Source organism: Macaca mulatta, chromosome 2 (assembly GCF_049350105.2).
Source record: "Macaca mulatta isolate MMU2019108-1 chromosome 2, T2T-MMU8v2.0, whole genome shotgun sequence".
In the NCBI taxonomy this organism is placed as follows: Eukaryota; Metazoa; Chordata; class Mammalia; order Primates; family Cercopithecidae; genus Macaca; species Macaca mulatta.
Window position 1 is genome coordinate 39,838,860 of NC_133407.1, and position 20,725 is coordinate 39,859,584.

At 41.4% G+C, this 20,725-nt stretch overlaps 1 protein-coding gene across 5 annotated transcripts in view; it reads left to right on the forward strand.

Annotated features, from left to right (window-relative positions):
- SLC35G2 (solute carrier family 35 member G2) overlaps positions 1-20,725 on the forward strand; it is a 37,136-nt gene that overhangs the window by 12,938 nt on the left and 3,473 nt on the right. The window contains exon 1 of one of the 5 annotated variants that reach the window (XM_028843427.2): positions 10,730-10,825. The gene's annotated coding sequence lies outside the window, so the exon portion shown is untranslated. 5 annotated transcript variants of the gene reach the window in all.

The following is a 20,725-nucleotide window of genomic DNA, read 5'->3' on the forward strand; positions in this document are numbered from 1 at the left end:
CTCCTTTTCACCAATTCTCATGCTATCCCAAAACAAATTAGTTCTAGGCTGAAATTGTCATTACTTTTGCTTTGTTCTCCCATATTCTTATGTTAAAGCAAATCTATAGTTAATTGTATAATTTCCTTCCTTTAATGTGCATAGTACTTGTGTCTGTTTTGTGGCATTTATTACCATACATCTTTTCTCACCCATTAACATGTATGTTCCTTAAGAGAAAGCTTATGTCTTCTTGGTCTTGTCTCTTATAATATCTTAGCATGGTGCCTTCCACATCACAGGCACTTATAAATACTGACTGAATGAAGGAATAATCATGAATGCATGAGATTGCAAGATAGCTGATGTGATCTCAGACTGCCTTCATAGAAACAAAATCCCCCTGAACAGGACAAAGTATAGAAACTGAGGAGAGTGGTTAAGATAGTGAGAGGACTGAAAGCCATGATTATACATGGAATAATTGAAAACTCGGGGGATATTCAGTTTGGAGAAGAGGAAACTTACAGTGGGAGAACTTAGTTGAGGAGGGTAGGGAATAGTAGTTTTTGTTATCGAAATGTTATGTGGAAGAGGGAATCAATTTGTGACCTCAGAAGACATGTATAGTAGCAGCCTCTGGAAATTACATGGAGAAAGATTTTGACTCATTGTTAAAAAGTAACTTTCTAACAATCAGGAATGACTTCCAATTGGCTGTTCTGAGAAGGAGTGTTTCCTGTCATTGTAGGTGGTCAATCAGAAACTACTATTTGATGGGGATGCTATAGAGCAGTGATCCCCAACCTTTTTGACACCAGGGACTGGTTTCATGGAAGATAGTTTTTCCATGGAAGGAGTCAGCGGGGTGAGGGGTGTGCTCACTAATGGTTTCAGAATGAAATGGTTCCACCTCAGATCATCAGGCATTAGTCTCATAAGGAACATGCAACCTAGATCCTTCACATGCACAGTTCACAATAGGGTTTGTGCTCCTATGAGAATATAATGCCACTGCTGATCTGACAGGTGGTGGAGCTCAGGCAGTAATGCTCACTTGCTCTCCACTCACCTCCTGTTGTGTGGCCTAGTTCCTAACAGGCCACGGACCAGTACTAGTTCATGCCCTGAGGGTTGGGACCCCTGCTGTAGAGAGAGGATACAGTTACTCTCAAAGGAATTGGAGTAGATGATCCCCAAAGTCTTTTAAACTCTCATGGTCTTTAATTCTATGTATTGTAATATATATTAACATACATATTTAATAAAGGTTAATAATATACAATGCTATTGTATTGTATATGGTGTTGTATAGTAACCGTATACAATAGCATTGTATATTATTTACCTTTATTAAATATGTTAATATATGTATATATTTATGTATTGCATATTCTCATTATCACCATATTGCCTAAATTAATGAAAGGTGAAAATGGATTTTTAAAAATTTGATCTTGGATTATTTAAAAAATATTACTAACATGTCTTTTGCTTGGGGACACTAGTATATAAAACATTATATGAACAGTGTTTAAATTGCAATAAACAAATTGACATTGTTGTTAGCATGTCAAATGCAAGTAAATACTATTTTAATTTCTTTGTTAAATCTAAAAGGAGAAAAGTGAGCCAGAGTCAACTCATCCCAATTCAGATGAATTGTGTGTTTATTGTTTATTTATTTTTGAGATGGAATTTCACTCTTGTGACTGAGGCTGCAGTGCGATGGCGTGATCTCTGCTCACTGCAACCTTGGCCTCCTGGATTCAAGCGATTCTCATGCCTCAGCCTCCTGAGTAGCTGGGATTACAGGCACCTGCCACCACACCCAGCTGATTTTTGTATTTTTAGTAGAGACAGGGTTTCACCATGTTGGCCAGGCTGGTCTTGAACTCCTGACCTCAGGTGATCAGACTGCCTTGGCCTCCCAAAGTTCTGGGATTACAGGTATGAGCCACTGCGCCTGGACAAATTGTGTGTTTAAAATTCAGGACTTCACCACCACCACCACCACCACCATTGTCTATCACCATCATTGCTAACATATATCTAGCATTTATTATGTGTCTAGCTCTGTTATAAACATACCACAAATACTAATTCATGTATTTTTACCCAAAATCCAAAGAATTAAATACTGTTATTGCCATTTTCTTAACTTTTTATTTTGAAATAATTTCAAACGTATGTAAAAGTTGCAAATATAGTACAACAAACTCCTGAGTAAAAGATAACTCTTTTATTATTCTTCACCCAAGTTCTCCAATTGTAAACATTTTACATTTGTTTTGCCATTCATTCTCTTTTTCTGAACCAATTGAAGTAAGTTGCAGAGGTGATATTCAATTATCCTTAACTACTTAAGTGTTTTCCTTTAAGACCAGGACCCTCTCCTGCATAACCACAGTATTATCACCAAAATCAGAAATTTAACGTTGATATAATTCCTCTAATCCACAGACCACATTCAAAATTTGTCATTTGGTCAAACAGTTTCCTCTTTGAAAAAATATTTCTTACTTTTGGTCTAGAATCAAAGTCAGGATTATGAATTGCATTTAGTTGTTATGTCTCTTTAATCTTTAATTTGTGACATTTCCTCAATCCTTCCTTGTTTTTAGTGACCTTGACATTTTTGAGTTCAGGCCTTTCCCTCCCTCCCTCCCTCCCTTCCTTCTTTTTCTTTTCTTTCTTTCTTTTTTTTTGCAGAGTTCCTCATTTTAGGTTTGTCTGATGTTTCTTCATGATTAGATTCAGGTAATACATTTTTTGGCAGGAATGTGATAGAAGTGAAATTGTATTCTTCCAAGTGTATCATATTAAAAGGCACATAATATTGACTTGTCTTTTTGCTGGTGATGTTAACTTTGATGGCTTAAGGTGATAATTTCTCCACTGTTAAGTTATTCTCTTTCCCCTTGAATTAATAAGTATTTTGTAGGAGGACACTTTGAGGCTATGTAAACATCCGGTTTCTTAAACTTTCACTTGCTTATTTTATGATTCTTGCATAAATTGTTACTAGGATGATTGCCAAATTGTAGTTTTTCCAATTAAAACATTTGTTTTCCATTTACTAGTTGGGATTATATTGTATAGAAGTTTTTTCCTCTCCCTTCTTATTTGCTTATTTCCATCAGCATGGACTTGTGGATTTCTATTTTACCCAATAGATTATAAGCCATTACTATCACCATTGGTTTTAATGCTGAAAATGCTCCAGTTCCAGCCATTGGGATACCCTTCAAGCCAGTTCCTGTGTCCTTTTGACATCTCTATGTCATTCTGAGAGTACTTTCTTTGGGGTGCAAGACATTTCAGGCTCTTCTGATATTTTTTCTGCCACAATCATTGCAGTTATTTCATCAGCTGTTTCTCCACTGAACTCTGGTTCCTTTTACTTGAGAATGCATTTTTAGAACCAAGATCTGGATGCTAGGTGTGGTCATTGCTACTGGAGTGTTACTGTTTTTAGGTCATTTTAGCAGACAGAGCTAGGGAATTCACACACACACACACACACACACACACACCCCTATATCTATTTATATATCTTTCTGTCTATTTATATTAAAACTCATGAATTTACTCCAATATCTCTAGCTCTACTCCAACACTACAGGGTTCATTCTAGTCTTCACCCTTATTGTATTTGTAACTTCCTTCTCTCTTGGTAAAAAAAATCTGACTTCCATTATCCTTGATATATTTAACTATTTACTCATTCTTCTTTTATGTAACCAATCTCTTGACCTCACAGGCCAACTCCTTAATTGTTCCTCAGACTCACACCTGCTTATCCCACCAGTCTCTTCCCAACATAAATCAAACAACTAGAAAATTGTGGAGCAGAAATTTAAACCTCAGTGCTGTAATTACTTGATAGAGAGCCCTTTATTAGGTCTTCAACACCAATGGAGTTGATTTGTGAAACAGCTTCTATGAAAATGCTCATGGAAAAAAAGGCCCTTGGGCTAATGAGATGAAGATTTATCCAGGCAGAGTGTCAGCCCCAGAGATGTGCCTTCCATAAGAAGCTTGGGAGCATCAAGCCAAATGCTACTACCTGCCAAGAACCACAGCAAGGGGATTCTCCAAAATTGGTGAGGTTCAGGGACCAGATAGCCAGCACCACCAGTGCCATAAATATCCCACTGTGTTTTATCATATCAAGAGTACATTTCATTAAGACGCAAATATATTACTTAGTTATATTTCTATAGAGGGAAATATTGCTTTTATTACAGATTCTTAGATTGAAATTCTAGGAGATGGATGATGGTGTCTCCTGTTTTAGTGCTGACTTCATTTCCTGGTCCAGAAGATCAGAAATCTGTTCATGTTTTAGAGAACAGCATGAGGTCCATCTGTTCAGGTCAGATTTTTCCACATTAACATAAAGATTTATGGGGTGGTAACTTATGTAAGAAAAGCCAAAGGTAATTATATTCTTTGCTGCCATTTGGAACCTACATTATGTTTTTGGTTAGTAATGAAAATATACTAGTATATATCTACACACACACACACACACACACACAGAATTATTTCGAACACTATGATAAAGTCATCCTCTTCAGTTTATATAATATTTCACCTCTGTTTTTGTTTAGGCACTAGACACCATTCATTCAAATTTTCTCTGTAATATGGTCTGTTTATATACAGTTTTCCTTCCAACAGAAGGCACAGAAATAAAAGAGCTACAATTGGCTTCTTGGATGACTATTTTAGTGTGACTGAAATACAGAGTAATGATTTTTTTCCTCTGATGAAAATAGCTTGATTTTTTTTCGGATTTTAAGGGAAATATATACTTATATGAAAAATAAACAGAAAAGAGAGAAAATACCATATAATTGAATTTCCACCATTTGCAAGGATGAATAGAATCACATCATGAATACTCATTGACATCTTTCTTTTTACTCAGCAATATGACATGAGGGTTTTCTTATATCTCTCTCTATATGTAAAAATTACCCTTTTAGATGGCTGCATATTACATTAATGATTTTCTTTTTTTTTTTTTTTTTTTTTTTGAGACGGAGTCTTGCTCTGTAGCCCGGGCTGGAGTGCAGTGGCTGGATCTCAGCTCACTGCAAGCTCCGCCCCCCGGGTTTACGCCATTCTCCTGCCTCAGCCTCCGGAGTAGCTGGGACTACAGGTGCCCGCCACCTCGCCCGGCTAGTTTTTTGTATTTTTAGTAGAGACAGGGTTTCACGGTGTTAGCCAGGATGGTCTCGATCTCCTGACCTCGTGATCCGCCCGTCTCGGCCTCCCAAAGTGCTGGGATTACAGGCTTGAGCCACCGCGCCCGGCCACATTAATGATTTTCTTTAACCAGCATCCCATTAATGAGCAGTTTATTTACAATTTTTCATTGTATAAAGAAAGCCATGATGAATATTCTTACATGCACATCTTTATATACTTTACTGGTGATGATCTTAAGATATATCCCTGAAAATAGCATTGCTGGGTCAAAGAGTTCACATAATTTTACATTTTGACACATGTTCCTGGTAAAATTAACTTTTTTTTTTTTTTTTTTTTTGAGACAAAGTCTTGCTCTGTCACCCAGGCCAGAGTGCAGTGGTACAATTTTGGCTCACTGCAACCTCTGCTACCTGGCTCAAGCAATCCTCCAGCCTCAGCCTCCTGTGTAGCTGGGACTACAGGTGGGAGTCATCATGCCCAGATCATTTTTGTGCTTTTTTGTAGAGTTGGGTTTTTGCCATGTTGCCCAGGCTGGTCTCAATCTCCTGAGCTCAAAGTGATCTGCCTCCCAAAGTGTTAGGATTACAGGCATGAGCCACTGTGCCCGGCCATAAAATTAACTCTTGATGAGGTGAATTACAGTATGTATAGTCTTATATATAATGTCCCTGTCAATGACAGAACTTGGTAAAGTCTCTTTTTAACTTTGCAGTAGTATTTATATATACATATATATAAAATGCACATGCACATGTGTGTGCTTGTGCATGCATGTTCTCCTATAGACATTAAAGGACTGCAGTGATTTTAATAAATCTAGGTGTGCTACTTAACCAATCAGGTATTGTTAGGTTTATTCAAAATTTGACCTATGGTTTGGTCTTAAACGATGGCATCTGGTAACCATTTCTTATCTTACGTTGATTTTAATGAAATATGGTATATGGGAAGAGGTGACTGAGTTGTAGTTTTAGTGAGTGGTATCTATGGTGTGAAGAATCAATGCTGTCAATAGTATGAAGAATCAGTTATGATTAAACCTAACAAATTTGTAAAATTTTGAACTGATTCATTTGGTATATTTTAAAGTTTTCACCCCAAGAAGGAGTTCAGGGTTGGCTTTTTTGTGGATAAGTAGTAGCAAAAACAAGACAAATGTGAGCATGTGGCGCATGTAGTGTTTGAAGGATTTGATAGTAGCTTCTGTTGATCCTGGGGTGTTCTTTTTTAGTTCAGGAACTGATGCGTATCCTGGGCAGTTGGAAGCCTTCTTTGAACTCAGCTGGGCTGTTCTGAGGATCTCTCAAGAGTTAGGTAAATTACAAACAACCAAGAAGTACAACTTTAACATGCATATTGGAACAGCCCAGTAATTTTACATTTAATTAGCATCTAACCTAAATGGGTATTTAACCATTTAAATAGAAACATAAAAAATCATGGAAATAGAAAAGGATCATTTTATTCCTGCTCCTCCCCCTTCTAGTGGTGGCTCCTTCCTACCCTTAACAGCTTCACCCAGCACAGCTGAATTTAAAGCTGCTGACTCACAGCAAGGTGATTCTGCTTTTTTTTTTTTTTTTTTAAACAGAAGGAAAGTTAAGTGGTAGATGATAAATATGTGCTCATTGAGGATGGCATATTTTATGCAAATTGATAAGTCCACTGATTCGAAGATTAGAAAGGCTCTTTCCTGGAAAGGGAAGTGTCGATTATAAATGCTGAAAGACTTGCATACTTGCATTCTAGCAAGTTCTTAGCTGCCAGTCGACACATTCATCACCGTGTGCCAAAATGGATTTTAAAATGTCACAACACAAATTGCTCTGCTCCAAATCAGGCACCATCACAGTCACACAAGCCAAACCAACCTGCTTGTTTAAAAGTGCCACATAAAGCTTTTTTTCCAACCTCAGTTAACCTTTTCCTTTCCTGGTATGCATGGTTCATTACAGTCTCCTAAAGTCATGAACCATGACTGAGTAAAGTGAGGCCAGGCTTCTCCCTTTGACTTTGCCTATACAGCAACTAACTGGTCCAGGTGCTTTCAAACTAATGATAAGACTAAATGTTTAGCCCAGCTCTAACCAGCCTGATAACTCTCACCCCTACTTTTTCCCCCTCATACCTTCTGCTCTCATTTATTTATTTTGTTTTTCTCAATCTTTTCCCTCCCAGAGCCAGCTGTTGACTTCTAGAAGCTACTGCATAGCCCAATAGCCCCTGACTATTCCTTCCCTAATTTTCTGCTTTAGAACTGTCAGTGGAGTGTCCAGCTCAAACCTGGGCTAGCCCTCCTGTTTGATGCTTCTCTTTCCAGCCCCTACCTCAATACCATCAGATCTGTCTTCTTACCTTCCCTCATCTCCAAGTCCCTTAGCTGTAATTTCCACCCCCTCCCATAACCCAGACTGACACAGCTCGGCAAAATCCTCAGGTCTTTCTACCATTCTCCTATAGCCTAGCTCAGCCCAAAATGTCTTAGTCCCCTTAGATCACATTCTACCGTGCTCCTCCCAACATGGCCCACTCTGGAATCCAGTATCCACTACTTTTCCTAGTCCAACTAAGCAGCCTTCATCCCCAGCCTAATTGGTTGGGGGGACTGCCATACCTTCAGCTTCAGTGTATCCTCCCTCTTGGGAAGCTTCTGCTTTTCAACCCAAAATAAGGGTTCTCTTGTACCCAGGTAGCCAGCCCTCTTTTAAGCTGATTTTGGCTAGCATGCCAAGGAGCTTATCATTCAGCCTAGTGTGCCCAGAATTTTTTCTAGGCTGCAATGAGTGAGCTGTCATCCAGTTCTGGCACTCTTGTGCCGCCATTAGTACTGCAGGGAGTCATCCTCAAAGAGGATATCACCACTGACCTGTCACCAGAAAGGCACAGTGATGATGATAAATTTGGGCTGATTCATCCATATTCTTCCCCTGGTTGTTGCCCTTCTTTTCTTTCTTCTTCCTCCTCCTCCTCCCCTCCTTCCCTCCCTCCCTCTCTCTCTCCCTCCCTTCCTTCTCCTCCTTTTTTTTCTCTTTTCTTTCTGTCTCCCTCTCCCGCTCTCTCTTTTTTCTTTCTTTTCTTTTCTTTCAACAGAGTCTCACTCTATCATCTAGGCTGGAGTACAGTGCATGATCTCGGCTCACTGTGACCTCTGCCTCCCTGGTTCAAGCAATTCTCCTGCCTCAGCCTCCCTGGTAGCTGGGACTATAGGTGCATTCCACCATGCCTGGCTAATTTTTTTTATTTTTAGTAGAAATGGGGTTTCACCATGTTGGCCAGGCTGGTCTCGAACACCTGCCCTCAGGTGGTAAGCCCGTCTCAGCCTCCCAAAGTGCTGGGATTACAGATGTGAGCCACTGTGCCTTGCCTTTTTTTTTCTTTCTTTTTTTTTTTTTTTTTGAGATAGGGTCTCACTGTTGCCCAGGCTGTAGTATAGTGGTGTGATTTTTTTTTTTTTTTTTTTTTTTTTTGAGACGGTGTCTCGCTCTGTCGCCCAGGCTGGAGTGCAGTGGCCGGATCTCAGCTCACTGCAAGCTCCGCCTCCCAGGTTCACGCCATTCTCCGGCCTCAGCCTCCTTAGTAGCTGGGACTACAGGCGCCCGCCACTTCGCCCGGCTAGTTTTTTGTATTTCTTAATAGAGACGGGGTTTCACCGTGTTAGCCAGGATGGTTTCGATCTCCTGACCTCGTGATCTGCCCGTCTCGGCCTCCCAAAGTGCTGGGATTACAGGCTTGAGCCACCGCGCCCGGCCTTTTTTTTTTTTTAAGAGACAGTTTCACCATTTTGCCCAGGCTGGTCTCCAACTCCTGAGCTCAAAGTGATCTGCCTGCTTCAGCCTCCCAAAGTGCTGGGATTGCAGGCATAAGCCACCATGCCCCACTCCTTCCCTGGTTCTTCTAAGCAAGAGGATGCATTTGCAAGATGGTTGGCAGGGTCAGGAGTGCAGTCAGTGGCTATGGAAACAAAAGTTAGTTGTTGCTATGGTAATATAGAGCTGCACTCTATCTAAAGGATGGACACAGCACCAAAACTAGATTCCGGAATGTAACAAACTTATCATTCCTCAGACTCTCAAACTAAATTTTTTTCTTAAGAACAACGAGCTCATGGATAGAATGAAGGACTTCATATCCTACTAATTTTTTTTTTTTTTTTTTTTTGAGACGGAGTCTCGCTGTGTCGCCCAGGCTGGAGTGCAGTGGCCGGATCTCAGCTCACTGCAAGCTCTGCCTCCCGGGTTTTTACGCCATTCTCCTGCCTCAGCCTCCCGAGTAGCCGGGACTACAGGCGCCCGCCACCTCGCCCGGCTAGTTTTTTGTATTTTTTAGTAGAGACGGGGTTTCACCGTGTTAGCCAGGATGGTCTCGAACTCCTGACCTCGTGATCCGCCCGTCTCGGCCTCCCAAAGTGCTGGGATTACAGGCTTGAGCCACCGCGCCTGGCCTATCCTACTAATTTTTGAGTCAGGTATCAGTTCCCTACTGGCCAATAATGTGAATATAAATATCAGAGTCGATCCCCAAAATAACATTTTTAGCATAAATACCTAAGAGTCACCATCAGTCATGTCCACAAATTGTGTGGAAAAACCCCAGTTTGTAGTCAAAGTCTAAAATTATATCCTTTTTACTCTGAAAAATCTAAAATGTAGAAGAGAATCACTTCTGACTAGTATAAACAAAAAGTAATAAGCAATCATTTTAATACAGGATTTAATAAGTTGTCTTAATATTTCTGATATTCAGATGACTACTTTGAAGTATTTTGAAATAAAGATACTTTTCATATTTCATAAAGCTACTTTTAATATATTTACATTTATTGCTCTTGAGTTCAAAGTATATCTTATTCTAGCCACCAAAACATTTAGAAAATAGAAAAAAAGGTAAAAACTAATGTTTTTGTTTCTTACATTCCAGACACTTAATACCCTTACCCCATTCACTGAATGCAATTCATTGCTATTTCCTTGTTTTGTCCTTTTGAGTGGTTTGGGATCTGCTTCAAATGACAAAGAGATGTGAGTAATAGGGTTCAATGTCTTTCTTATTTTCAGATTTAAAGCTCTTCAATGATGTAGCTCAAAATGAAAGTTCCTTCAATCCAACAACTTTGCAGAGATGCTAATCCCTCTCCCAGGTGAATCCTGGCCAGGCCTTTCTGACAATCCTGGGATACCCTGGGGCCAGTATAGAGTTCAAGGGCAGACCAGACTGGCAGAGGGGTTCCTGAGGGACCTGGAACCAGCGTCACCAGCATAGTCAGAATTGCAACCTAGTGGCGAAGATAACTGTGAGAACAATCTCAAAGGTGGGGCCAGGACAGAAATGGTAGAATAAATAGCAGAGCTTGTGATGGCTATTATAGGATGGGACAAAGCTCAAGGAGCAGTTGTAGAATGCAGTTCAGGACCAAGTCATTATTTTTGTTTAATCAACTTTTATTAAATGTGCTCTGTGTGCCAGGAACGCAAATATGAATGAGAGCTCTCTTGCCATCATGGAATTCACAAAGGAGACTGTGACTTGGCATGCCCCAGTTAGATGGTGCCTGGATTTGTTGGAGGAGTGGACATGGCAGCTTAAATGAGCCATCTTGGGCTGTGCACAACCCAGAAATTTCGAGGTGTGCCAATGTGTCTGTCTAGTATCATTGTGGGAGGATGTAGAGTCATTCTATGATTGTTTCTGATGTCTCTGTGGCTCTGAGTCTTTTTAGAAGGAGCATTTTAAAAATCAGAGTTCTGGGTCGGGTGCGGTGGCTCAGGTGTGTAATCCCAGCACTTAGGAAGGTTGAGGCGGGCGGTTCACTTGAGGCCAGGAGTTCGAGACCAGCTTGGCCAATGTGGCAGAACCCTGTCTCTACTAAAAAAAATACAAAAATTAGCCGGGTGTGGTGGCACACACCTACAATCCCAGCTGCGTGGGAGGTTGAGGCAGGAGAATCCCTTGAGCCCAGGAGGTGGAGGTTGCAGTGAGCTGAAATTGCTCCACTCCACTCCAGCCTGGGCGACAGAGTGAGATCCCATCTCAGAAAGGCCAGGCGCAGTGGCTCAAGGTTGTAATCCCAGCACTTTGGGAGGCCGAGGCGGGCGGATCACCTGAGGTCAGAAGTTCGAGACCAGCTTGGCCAACATGGTGAAACCCTATCTCTGCTTAAAAATACAAAAATTAGCTGGGCATGGTGGCGCATGCCTGTAGTCCCCGCCACTGAGGAAGCTGAGGCAGGAGAATCCCTTGAACCCAGGAGGTGGAGGTTGAGGTGAGCTGAGATTGCCCCACTGCACTCTAACCTGGGTGGCAGAGTGGGACTTTGTCTCAAAACAAAACAAAAAAATCAGAGTTCTGAGTGAATTTTACTATGTACACGTTGACACTTACCCTTTGCCCTGAGCCTAGCTGAGCCTAGATGAAGGTTTGAATAGAAGTTATTGGGAGGTGGACAGGATGTGCAAGTTATAAGAAAACAAATTTGCTGGCCGGGCACGGAGAGAATCAAAGAGAATTGCTTGAACCCAGGAGACAGAGGTTGCAGTGAGCCGAGATTTCGCCACTGCACTCTAGCCTGGCGATAGAGTGAGACTCCGTCTCAAAAAAAAAAAAAAGAAAAAGAAAACAGCCGGGTGCGGTGGCTCACGCTGGTAATCCCAGCACTTTGGGAGGCCGAGGTGGGCGATCATGAGGTAAGGAGATGGGGACCATCCTGGCTAACATGGTGAAACCCCATCTCTACTGAAAATACAATAAACTAGTTGGGTGTGGCGGCAGGCGCCTGTAGTCCCAGCTACTTGGGAGGCTGAGGCAGGAGAATTGCTTGAACCTGGGAGGTGGAGGTTGCAGTGAGCCAAGATTGCGCCACTGCACTCCAGCCTGGGAGACAGAGTGAGACTCTGTCTCAAAAAAAAAAAGAAAACAAATTTGTTGACTGGGCGTAGTGGCTCACACATGTAATCCCAGCACTTTGGGAGGCCCAGGCTGACTGATTGCATGAGGCCAGGAGTTTGAGACCAGCCTGGCCAACATGGCAAAAATCCTGTCTCTACAAAAAATACAAAAATTCGCTGGGCGTGGTGGCTCACACCTGTAGTCCCAGCTACTCCTGAGGCTGAGGCACGAGAATTGCTTGAACCTGGGAGGTGGAAGTTGCAGTGAGTGGAGATTGGGCCACTGCACTCCAGCCTGGGCGACAAAGCAGGACTCCGTCTCAAAAAAAAAAAAAGAAAAGAAAAAACAAGACAAAACATTCCTTCATGTACATTCAATGGAAAAACTTCAAAATTGTTATCTGTTTATTTTCACATATGTGGCATTTCCTGTTATTGCTATGAATCTAGCCCTGCATACGGGTAGTTTGTCATCCTATTTGCCTTTCAGCATTAGGAGGGCTGAAGTTAATGTGTTCAAAGCCCTTCTTGGCTCCATATTAACTAGCCATTAAAAGTGATATTATGTAATTTTTAATGACATGGAAAATGTTTACAATGCATTGTAAAATGGGAAAGTTATAAAATAGGATATGATGTTTGATATCATTTTTGCAAGAAAAATCTTTCTAGAGGAGTCTGTAGTTGTCTCTGGTAGGATTATGAGTGATTTTTATTTTCTTTGCTTTCTCACATTTCTAATTGTTCTATAGTAAACACATATTGCTTTTGTAATAGGAATAAACAAAATGTTATTTATTTAGAGATCTGATGGTGGTAAATAGAATAAGCTCTTGGGTGAGAAGCTTATTCTGAACAAGCTCAGATATGGAACCACTGGGAAGCTCCTGATGTGGAATCACTGTGGATTTGCTGGTGCTGGGACTCACTTGACTGGGCCAAAATGTAAGGCATACACTGGGAAACTATCAGGAAACTAGCAGTTGAAACTCAGCCTGAAGATGCTGAAACACATGTATTTCCAGCACCCTTCAGAAATGACTGAGAATAGTTTAATTCTCTAGTGGTTTAAAGCAGATACAAATTACTTAAGGAACAGCTGCAGTTATGCCCTAAAAATTTAATTCTTTTCTTTTTTTTTTTTTTTCCGACACGTAGTCTTGCTCTGTTGCCAGGCTGGAGTCAGTGGCATGATCTCGGCTCACTGTAATCTCCACCTCCCAGGTTCAGGCAATTGTCCTGCCTCAGCCTCTCGAGTAGCTGGGACTACAGGCGCGCGCCATCATGCCCAACTAATTTTTGTATTTTTAGTAGAGACGGGGTTTCACCATGCTAGCCAGGATGGTCTCGATCTCTTGACCTCGTGATCCGCCCACCTTGGCCTCCCAAAGTGCTGGGATTACAGGCGTGAGCCACCGTGCCCGGCCCCTAAAAATTTAATATTAAAGGAAATTTGGGAGACCTAGCAGCAGAAATAGTGCCAGGGGTAGAGAAGCTGAATACACAAATTCTCTTAATAGCCAAACTGTATACTGTGATGTTTTATTCTTGAAATATTAGGAACTTTAAAGTGTTTTAATGGATAAGGCTTCCTATTTGAGTTGCTAGCCATTTAAATCCATTTATTTATATTATTTATATTTGGTTGGTACTAAATTTTGCTTCATTAAAAAATGGTTATTCTTCATTTGACAATTACTGAATTCTCATCTCATGCCGAGTACTATATTAGATGTGGTCTCTGTAGTTGAGACCGTCACAGGTTCAGTGGAAGAGAAAGACAAACATTTGTAATTCAATATGGTAAATTCTGTGACTAAAGGTATAATGAAAGTTATATCCCCCACTCAGGTGCAGGTATCTAACTCAGATTGGATTGGGAGGTAGGCCTAGGGAAGTTTTTGAGAGAAGGTGATATTTAATCTGGGCCTTGAATAATGAGCAGGTATTAACCAGGTGAAAAAGCAGGAAAAGAATATTCCATAAAGAAGGAACAGCATATTAGACAACCTAGAGACATGAAAACATGATGTGTTCAAAGAATTCCCAGTAGTTGGGAATAGTCAGAAGCTTTGTGCATATGGGAGACAAGCAGGGGATAAGACTGATGGTTACTTTTCTTTTTTTTTCTTTAAAACAATCTTTTTTTGTTGCTTTTTAATGTTTTCTTTTTCTTTTTCTTTTTTTTTGGTCTTCTATTATTTTGAGACAGAGTCTTGCTCTGTCACCCAGGCTGGAGTGCAGTGGTGGCATCTGCCTCCTCTGCAACCTCTGCCTCCTGGGTTCAACCGATTCTCCTGCCTCAGCCTCCTGAGTAGCTGGGATTATAGGTATGTGCTATGACGTCCAGCTAATTTTTGTATTTTTACTAGAGATGGGTTTTGCCATGTTGGCCAGGCTGGTCTCGAACTCCTGGCCTTGTATGAGCTGCTACACCTGGCCTCTTTAAAAAAAAAAAAAAAAAACATTCTATGGTTACTTTTATGTGTCAACTTGGCTGGTCAAACATTATTCTGGATGTTTCTGTGAGAGTTTTTGGATGAGATTTACATTTGGAAGGGTGGACTTTGGGGGAAAGCAAATTGCCTTCCATAATGTGGGTGGGCATCGTCCAATCAGTTGAAAGCCTGAAGAGCACAAAAGACTGACCTCCCCCAAGCAAGAGGGAATTCTTTAGCCGACAGACTTTGGACTTAAACGGCAATACTGGCACTTCTCTGGACTGGCCTGCTACCCACTCTGCAAATTTTGGACATGCCGACGTGCCAGCCTCCATAATTGTGTATTACTTTTCTCAACCATAGGAATGAGGTGGTCTCAGGCCTCATATTCTGGGATCTAGCTTGGAAAATAGTTCCTCTTTTGGATAAAAATAGTGGTTTTAAGCTCGCCACACTGAATGTGCCCATTGTTCAAGCAGACACCAAACTGCATACTTTTAATCCATTTGTATCCAGTATTTTTGGTGGAAACATTTGTAGCTAAGCAGACTAGACTTCTGGTTCTATTTCATATTCCCTCTAATTAGCTGAGTTGCTCTGCACTGCTGAAGTAGACACCTCTGCCTTAGTGGTCACTTTCCCCATGTGAATCCTTGTCAGAGGAACTAAAGCCATGATACTGGTTTAGAGCACTTGTCTCTGAGGAAGGAGGAAAAGTTGAGTTGGCACTTTGATCAGAACAATTTAGAGCAGATTGCAGAAAGTTACAGTGGCTAAAGTACATAGTGGTCTTGTATTGGGAGAAATATCAAAACACTAGAAGTATGAAGTCATTAAAAAGACAAACCGATTGTGAAGACATGTCAAAAGATCCCAACAGTTACCATCCAAAACACTTTCTCTTAAGACAGACAATAATTATTACTCTTGTTGGTGGCCAAACCAGAACTCAAAATTTCTGAGTCTTAAATTTCTTATCTCTAAAATAAAATTTCCGGCTGGGCATGGTAGCTCACACCTGTAATCCCAGCACTTTGGGAGGCTAAGGCGGGTGGATCACCTGAGGTCAGGAGTTTGAGATCAGCCTAGCCAACATGGTGAAACCCCATCTCTACTAAAAATACAAAAATTAGCTGGGCGTGGTGGTGCATGCCTGTAAACCCAGTTACTCGGGAGGCTGAGGCAGGAGAATCACTTGAACTTGGGAGGTGGAGGTTGCAGTGAGCTAAGATCATGCCACTACATTCTAGCCTGGGTGACAGAGTGAGACTCTGTCAATAAATAAATAAATAAAATTTCCTAGTTTCCTGGTGCCAAGTGAATACTGTTGGTTCCTGCCCAGGACAGCTGCCTACTAGGCAAGAAGACCAAACAGCAAAAATCTGTGGACTCTTAAGTCTCAAAATGTAAGGCTCTCCCACATCAGGGATTTGTACTGAGGAGGCCCTCCAGATTTTACCTGAGATAACCTACATTTGGACACTTGCAACCAAGAGAATATTGGTGGCCTATTAGTGTTAGCAGAAGACAACAAGCAAGGAGAGAATTCTAACGTATATCAGAGTTAGGAGTTAATTTGAAACACAGAACCAGTAGGGGATTTATTATAAAGAATTGGCTTCATTGCACTTCATTGCACTCCAGCCTGGGCAACAAGAGTGAAACTCCATCTCAAAAAAAAAAAAAAAAATTGGCTTATGTTCTTGTTGGGGGCTGGATAAGCAAGTCTGAAGTCTGTAGGCAGTCATTCAGGAAGGGGAGATTAAGGGCCAGTTAGGGCTGGGAGCAGTGGCTCATGCCTGTAATCCCAGCACTTTGGAAGGCCGAGGCAGATGGATCACTTGAGGTCAGGAGTTCGAGACCAGCCTGGCTAACATGGCGAAACCCCACCTCCACTAAAATACAAAAATTAGCTGGATGTAGTGGTGGCGGCAGTGGGTGCCTGTAATCCCAGGTACTCAGGAGGCTGAGGCAGGAGAATCGCTTGAACCTGGAAGGCAGAGGTTGCAGTGAGCCGGGATTGCATCACTACACTCCAGTCTGGGTGACAAAGCAAGACTCTGTCTCAAAACAAAACAGAAAAAACTGGTTAGAAACCCATGAGCACAGGATAATGCTTGTTGTCCACAGGCAGTAAAGAAAAAATCATGAACAGGCTGGAACCCCAAGGGTATAAGCTGTTTGGAATCTCTGAATTTAAGGAAGGCCTAAGCCCCCACCTTTAAAGGGCTCCCCTTATTAAGTCAGGCCTACCCAGGATAAAGTCAACAGATTAGGGGCTATTTATTTATCAACACATTTACAGCAAACAAAAGGGACTTTTATCACATCTGTAAAATCTCTTCACAACAGCAACTTAGATAGATTAGTGTTTGATTAAATAAATTGCAAAGTGTAGTTCAGCATAGCCAAGTGTACACACCAAAAAGCCATCAGAGGCTGGGTATGGTGGCTCATGCTTATAATCCCAGCACTTTGGGAGGCTGAGGTTGGTGGATCACTTGAGCCCAGGAGTTTGAGACCAGCCTGGGCAACATGGCGAAAACTCATCTCTACAAAAAATACAAAAATTATTAGGTGGGCGTGATGGCAGGCGTCTGATGCCCCAGCTACTTAGGAGACTGAGGTGGGAGGATCACTTGAGCCAGCCATATTCACTGGGTGATAAAGTGAATCTAGAGTGACAAAAAGCCATCATAGTCATAAAAAAGAATGAAATTATGTCCTTTGCGGCAACATGGATAGAGCTAGAGGCTATTATCCTAAGTGAAATAACTCAGAAACATAAAATCAAATACAGCATGTTCTGTCTTATAAGCTCTTATTAAGTGGGAGTTAAACAATGGGTACACATGAAGATGGAAATAATAGACACTGGAGACTCCAAAATGGGGTAGAGTGGGTGGGAAGAGAGGGTTAAAAAATTACCTATTGGGTACAATGCTCACTATTTGGGTGATGGATACACCAGAATCCTAAATCTTACCATTACATAATATATACATGTAACGGACCAGGCGTGGTGGCTCGTGTCTGTAATCCCAGCACTTTGGGAGGCCGAGGCAGGCGGATCACCTGAGGTAGGGAGTTCAAGACTAGCCTGACCAACATGGAGAAACCCTGTCTCTACTAAAAATACAAAATTAGCCGGGCGTGGTGGCACATGCCTGTAATCCCAGCTACTCGGGAGGCTGAGGCAGGAGAATCGCTTGAACCCAGGAGGTGGAGGTTGTAGTGAGCCGAGATCGTGCCATTGCACTCCAGCCTGGGCAACAAGAGCGAAACTCTGCCTCAAAAAAAAAAAAAAAAAAATATATATATATATATATATATATGTGTGTGTGTGTGTGTGTAACGAATCTGCACAGGTACTCCCTGAACCTAAAAAAAATTATGTATTATAGTACCTAATTTTTATTGTGTGCTAAATACACCACAAGTTATGCCATTTAATTTACATATATTTTATCATTATACTTTGTAATAATCAGAGGTAATAAGTATTATTATCTCTTTTATACATGTAGAAACTAAAGTTTATGAAAACAAAATCATGTACCCAAAGTCATGATTAATAAGGGGTAAAGTTGAACCCAACTTTTTTTTTTTTACTTTAAATCCTGTGCTTTTATTTATTTTTATTTTTTATTTTTGACACAAGTTCTCACTGTGTCTCCCAGGCTGAAGTGCAGTGGTGCGATCTTGGGTCACTGCAACCTCTGCCTCCTGGGTTCAAGTGATTCTGGTGTCTCAGCCTCCCAAGTAGCTGGGACTACAGGCATGTGGCACCACGCCCAGCTAACTTTCTGTATTTTTAGTAGAGATGAGGTCTCACCATGTTGGTTAGGCTGGTCTCAAACCCCTGACCTCAAGTGATCTGCCCGCCTCAGCCTCCCAAAAGTGCTGGAAAATGATATTGATGGACCCAAGTGATACAGTTTGTGCCAGCATATTGAGAGATTGGATCCTTCTAAATTCTTCGTTCTGCTCATGACCAGTTGCCATATACTGCAGAATGTCCAACTACCTACAAGGTAAATTTCACATTGGTCGACTCACCCTTCCTATCACTCCTGATAATGCACTCATGGTTTATGGGTTGTTTTAGTAGTATGTGGTGAACTATAAGCTGTTACAATGGGAGAAGTTTTTTTTTTAAACCTCTTAAAAGTTGATGTATATATATATACTTACCACTAAGCATAACTTTTGAATTAGGCATGTGGCAATTCCTTTCTTGATGTTTTTAGGGAAAATGAGCCAAATAATATTTTAAAAAATGTATATGCCAGGCTAGTTTCTATCCTTTCCTCTATTAAACTCAGGATCACACAAGTAGGCACGAGTGTGCACAAATATTTATACCTTGCATTGTTCTGAGAATTAGTAAAAGAATATCTTGAAAGCATGATATAACTTTGTGTCCAATAATATAACATATAAAGTTGTTGAATTAAAAAATAATAATAATAATGCCACGGGGCGTGGTAGCTCACGCCTGTAATTCCAGCATTTTGAGAGGCCGAGGCGTGCTTATTGCTTGAACCCAGGAGTTTGAGATCATCGTGGGCAACATGGCAAAACCCTGTTTCTACAGAAAGTGTAAAAAATAGCCAGGAGGGATGGTGTGCAAGTGTCTCAGCTGAGGCTGAGGTGGGAGGATTGCTTGAGCCCTGGAGGTTGAAGCTGCAGTGAGCAGTGATCACGCCACTGCACTCCAGCCTGGGCAACAGAGTGAGACCCTGTCTCAAAATAACTATTATTTGACATATCAAATTTGGGCACAGTGACTAGAAACAAAATTCCACTGAGTTGAGACAGCTAGATCACAAAATTATTAGATTACAAAATATTAGGTTAGAAGTACTACTGCAGATGTTTAAACAAGGAAGAAAAACATACAAGTGGCTAGAGGTCAGGAAAGGCTTGTTTCTAAAAGATAGAATTTGTACTGGGCCTTTAAAGATGAACAGTGTTGACCGGGCACGGTGGCTTACACCTGTAATCCCAGCACTTTGAGAGGCTGAGGCGGGGATCATGAGGTCAGGAGATCGAGACCATCTTGGCTAACACGGTGAAACCCTGTCTCCACTAAAAATACAAAAAATTAGCCGGGCGTGGTGGCGGGCGCCTGTAGTCCCAGCTACTCGGGAGGCTGAGGCAGGAGAATGGCGTGAACCCGGGAGGTGGAGCTTGCAGTGAGCCGAGATCGCACTACTGCACTCCAGCCTGGGCAAAGAGTGACACTCCGTCGCACAGGAGAATGGCGTGAACCCGGGAGGTGGAGCTTGCAGTGAGCCGAGATCGCACTACTGCACTCCAGCCTGGGCAAAGAGTGACACTCCGTCGCAAAGGGAGATAAACAGTGTTTACAAAGTTGGAGCAGAAGGGAAACTAGTGAAAATAAAAGCTTAAGATACATATGGAGAATGAGGACAGGGAAGACACTGGACTGACTGCTCAGAGCAAAGTAGGCGTGTTGAGCTAAGTACTCAACACGTGTTGAGCTAGATTAGCCAGGGTATGGAGAGCCTGGCAGAGTAGCTGAAATTTGATAAGGTAGAGATTAGCAAATCACTGTAGGTTCTTGAATGGGGAAAGCTTGAGAAAAGTTTTTTTTTTTTTTGAGTCTTTTAAAGGCAGATCAATGTGACAGTGGGATAATATAGATAAATTTTAGAGAAGGACTGGGATCCAAGGGAGGCTAGTTAGGATGCTTTTGCAATATTCCAGATAGGAATTCCCAATAACCCAAACCACAATTATAAAAGTTACATAGAATTGGAGGAGAAAGGGAAAAACTGAGGAATATTTCAAAGACAAAAACAGTAAGATTAGTGACCAAATGCAAGTAAGATGGCAGAAAAGATAATTCACAGTATTCCCTAATCTCTAGCTTGGGGAACTGGAGAAATTGTGGTATTACAAACATAAATGAGGACATTAGGGAAAAAATCTATTTGGGAGAACAAGACTATTCAGTTTGCGATGACTGAAGCTGAAGCTATGATTTGACATGTCCTGGCAAAAGTTGGAAATAAAGAACAATCAGATTAGGCTGATAGTGGTGTGCAGGAAGAAGGGCTGCAAATGGGACATCCAGGCTAGGAAACAGAAGGGTTTGGAGGCACAGGTGATACTTTTTTCATGACTTCTTCCAGCTGAAGGTGGTGCCTTTTCAAAAAGAAAGGAGTAAATAGG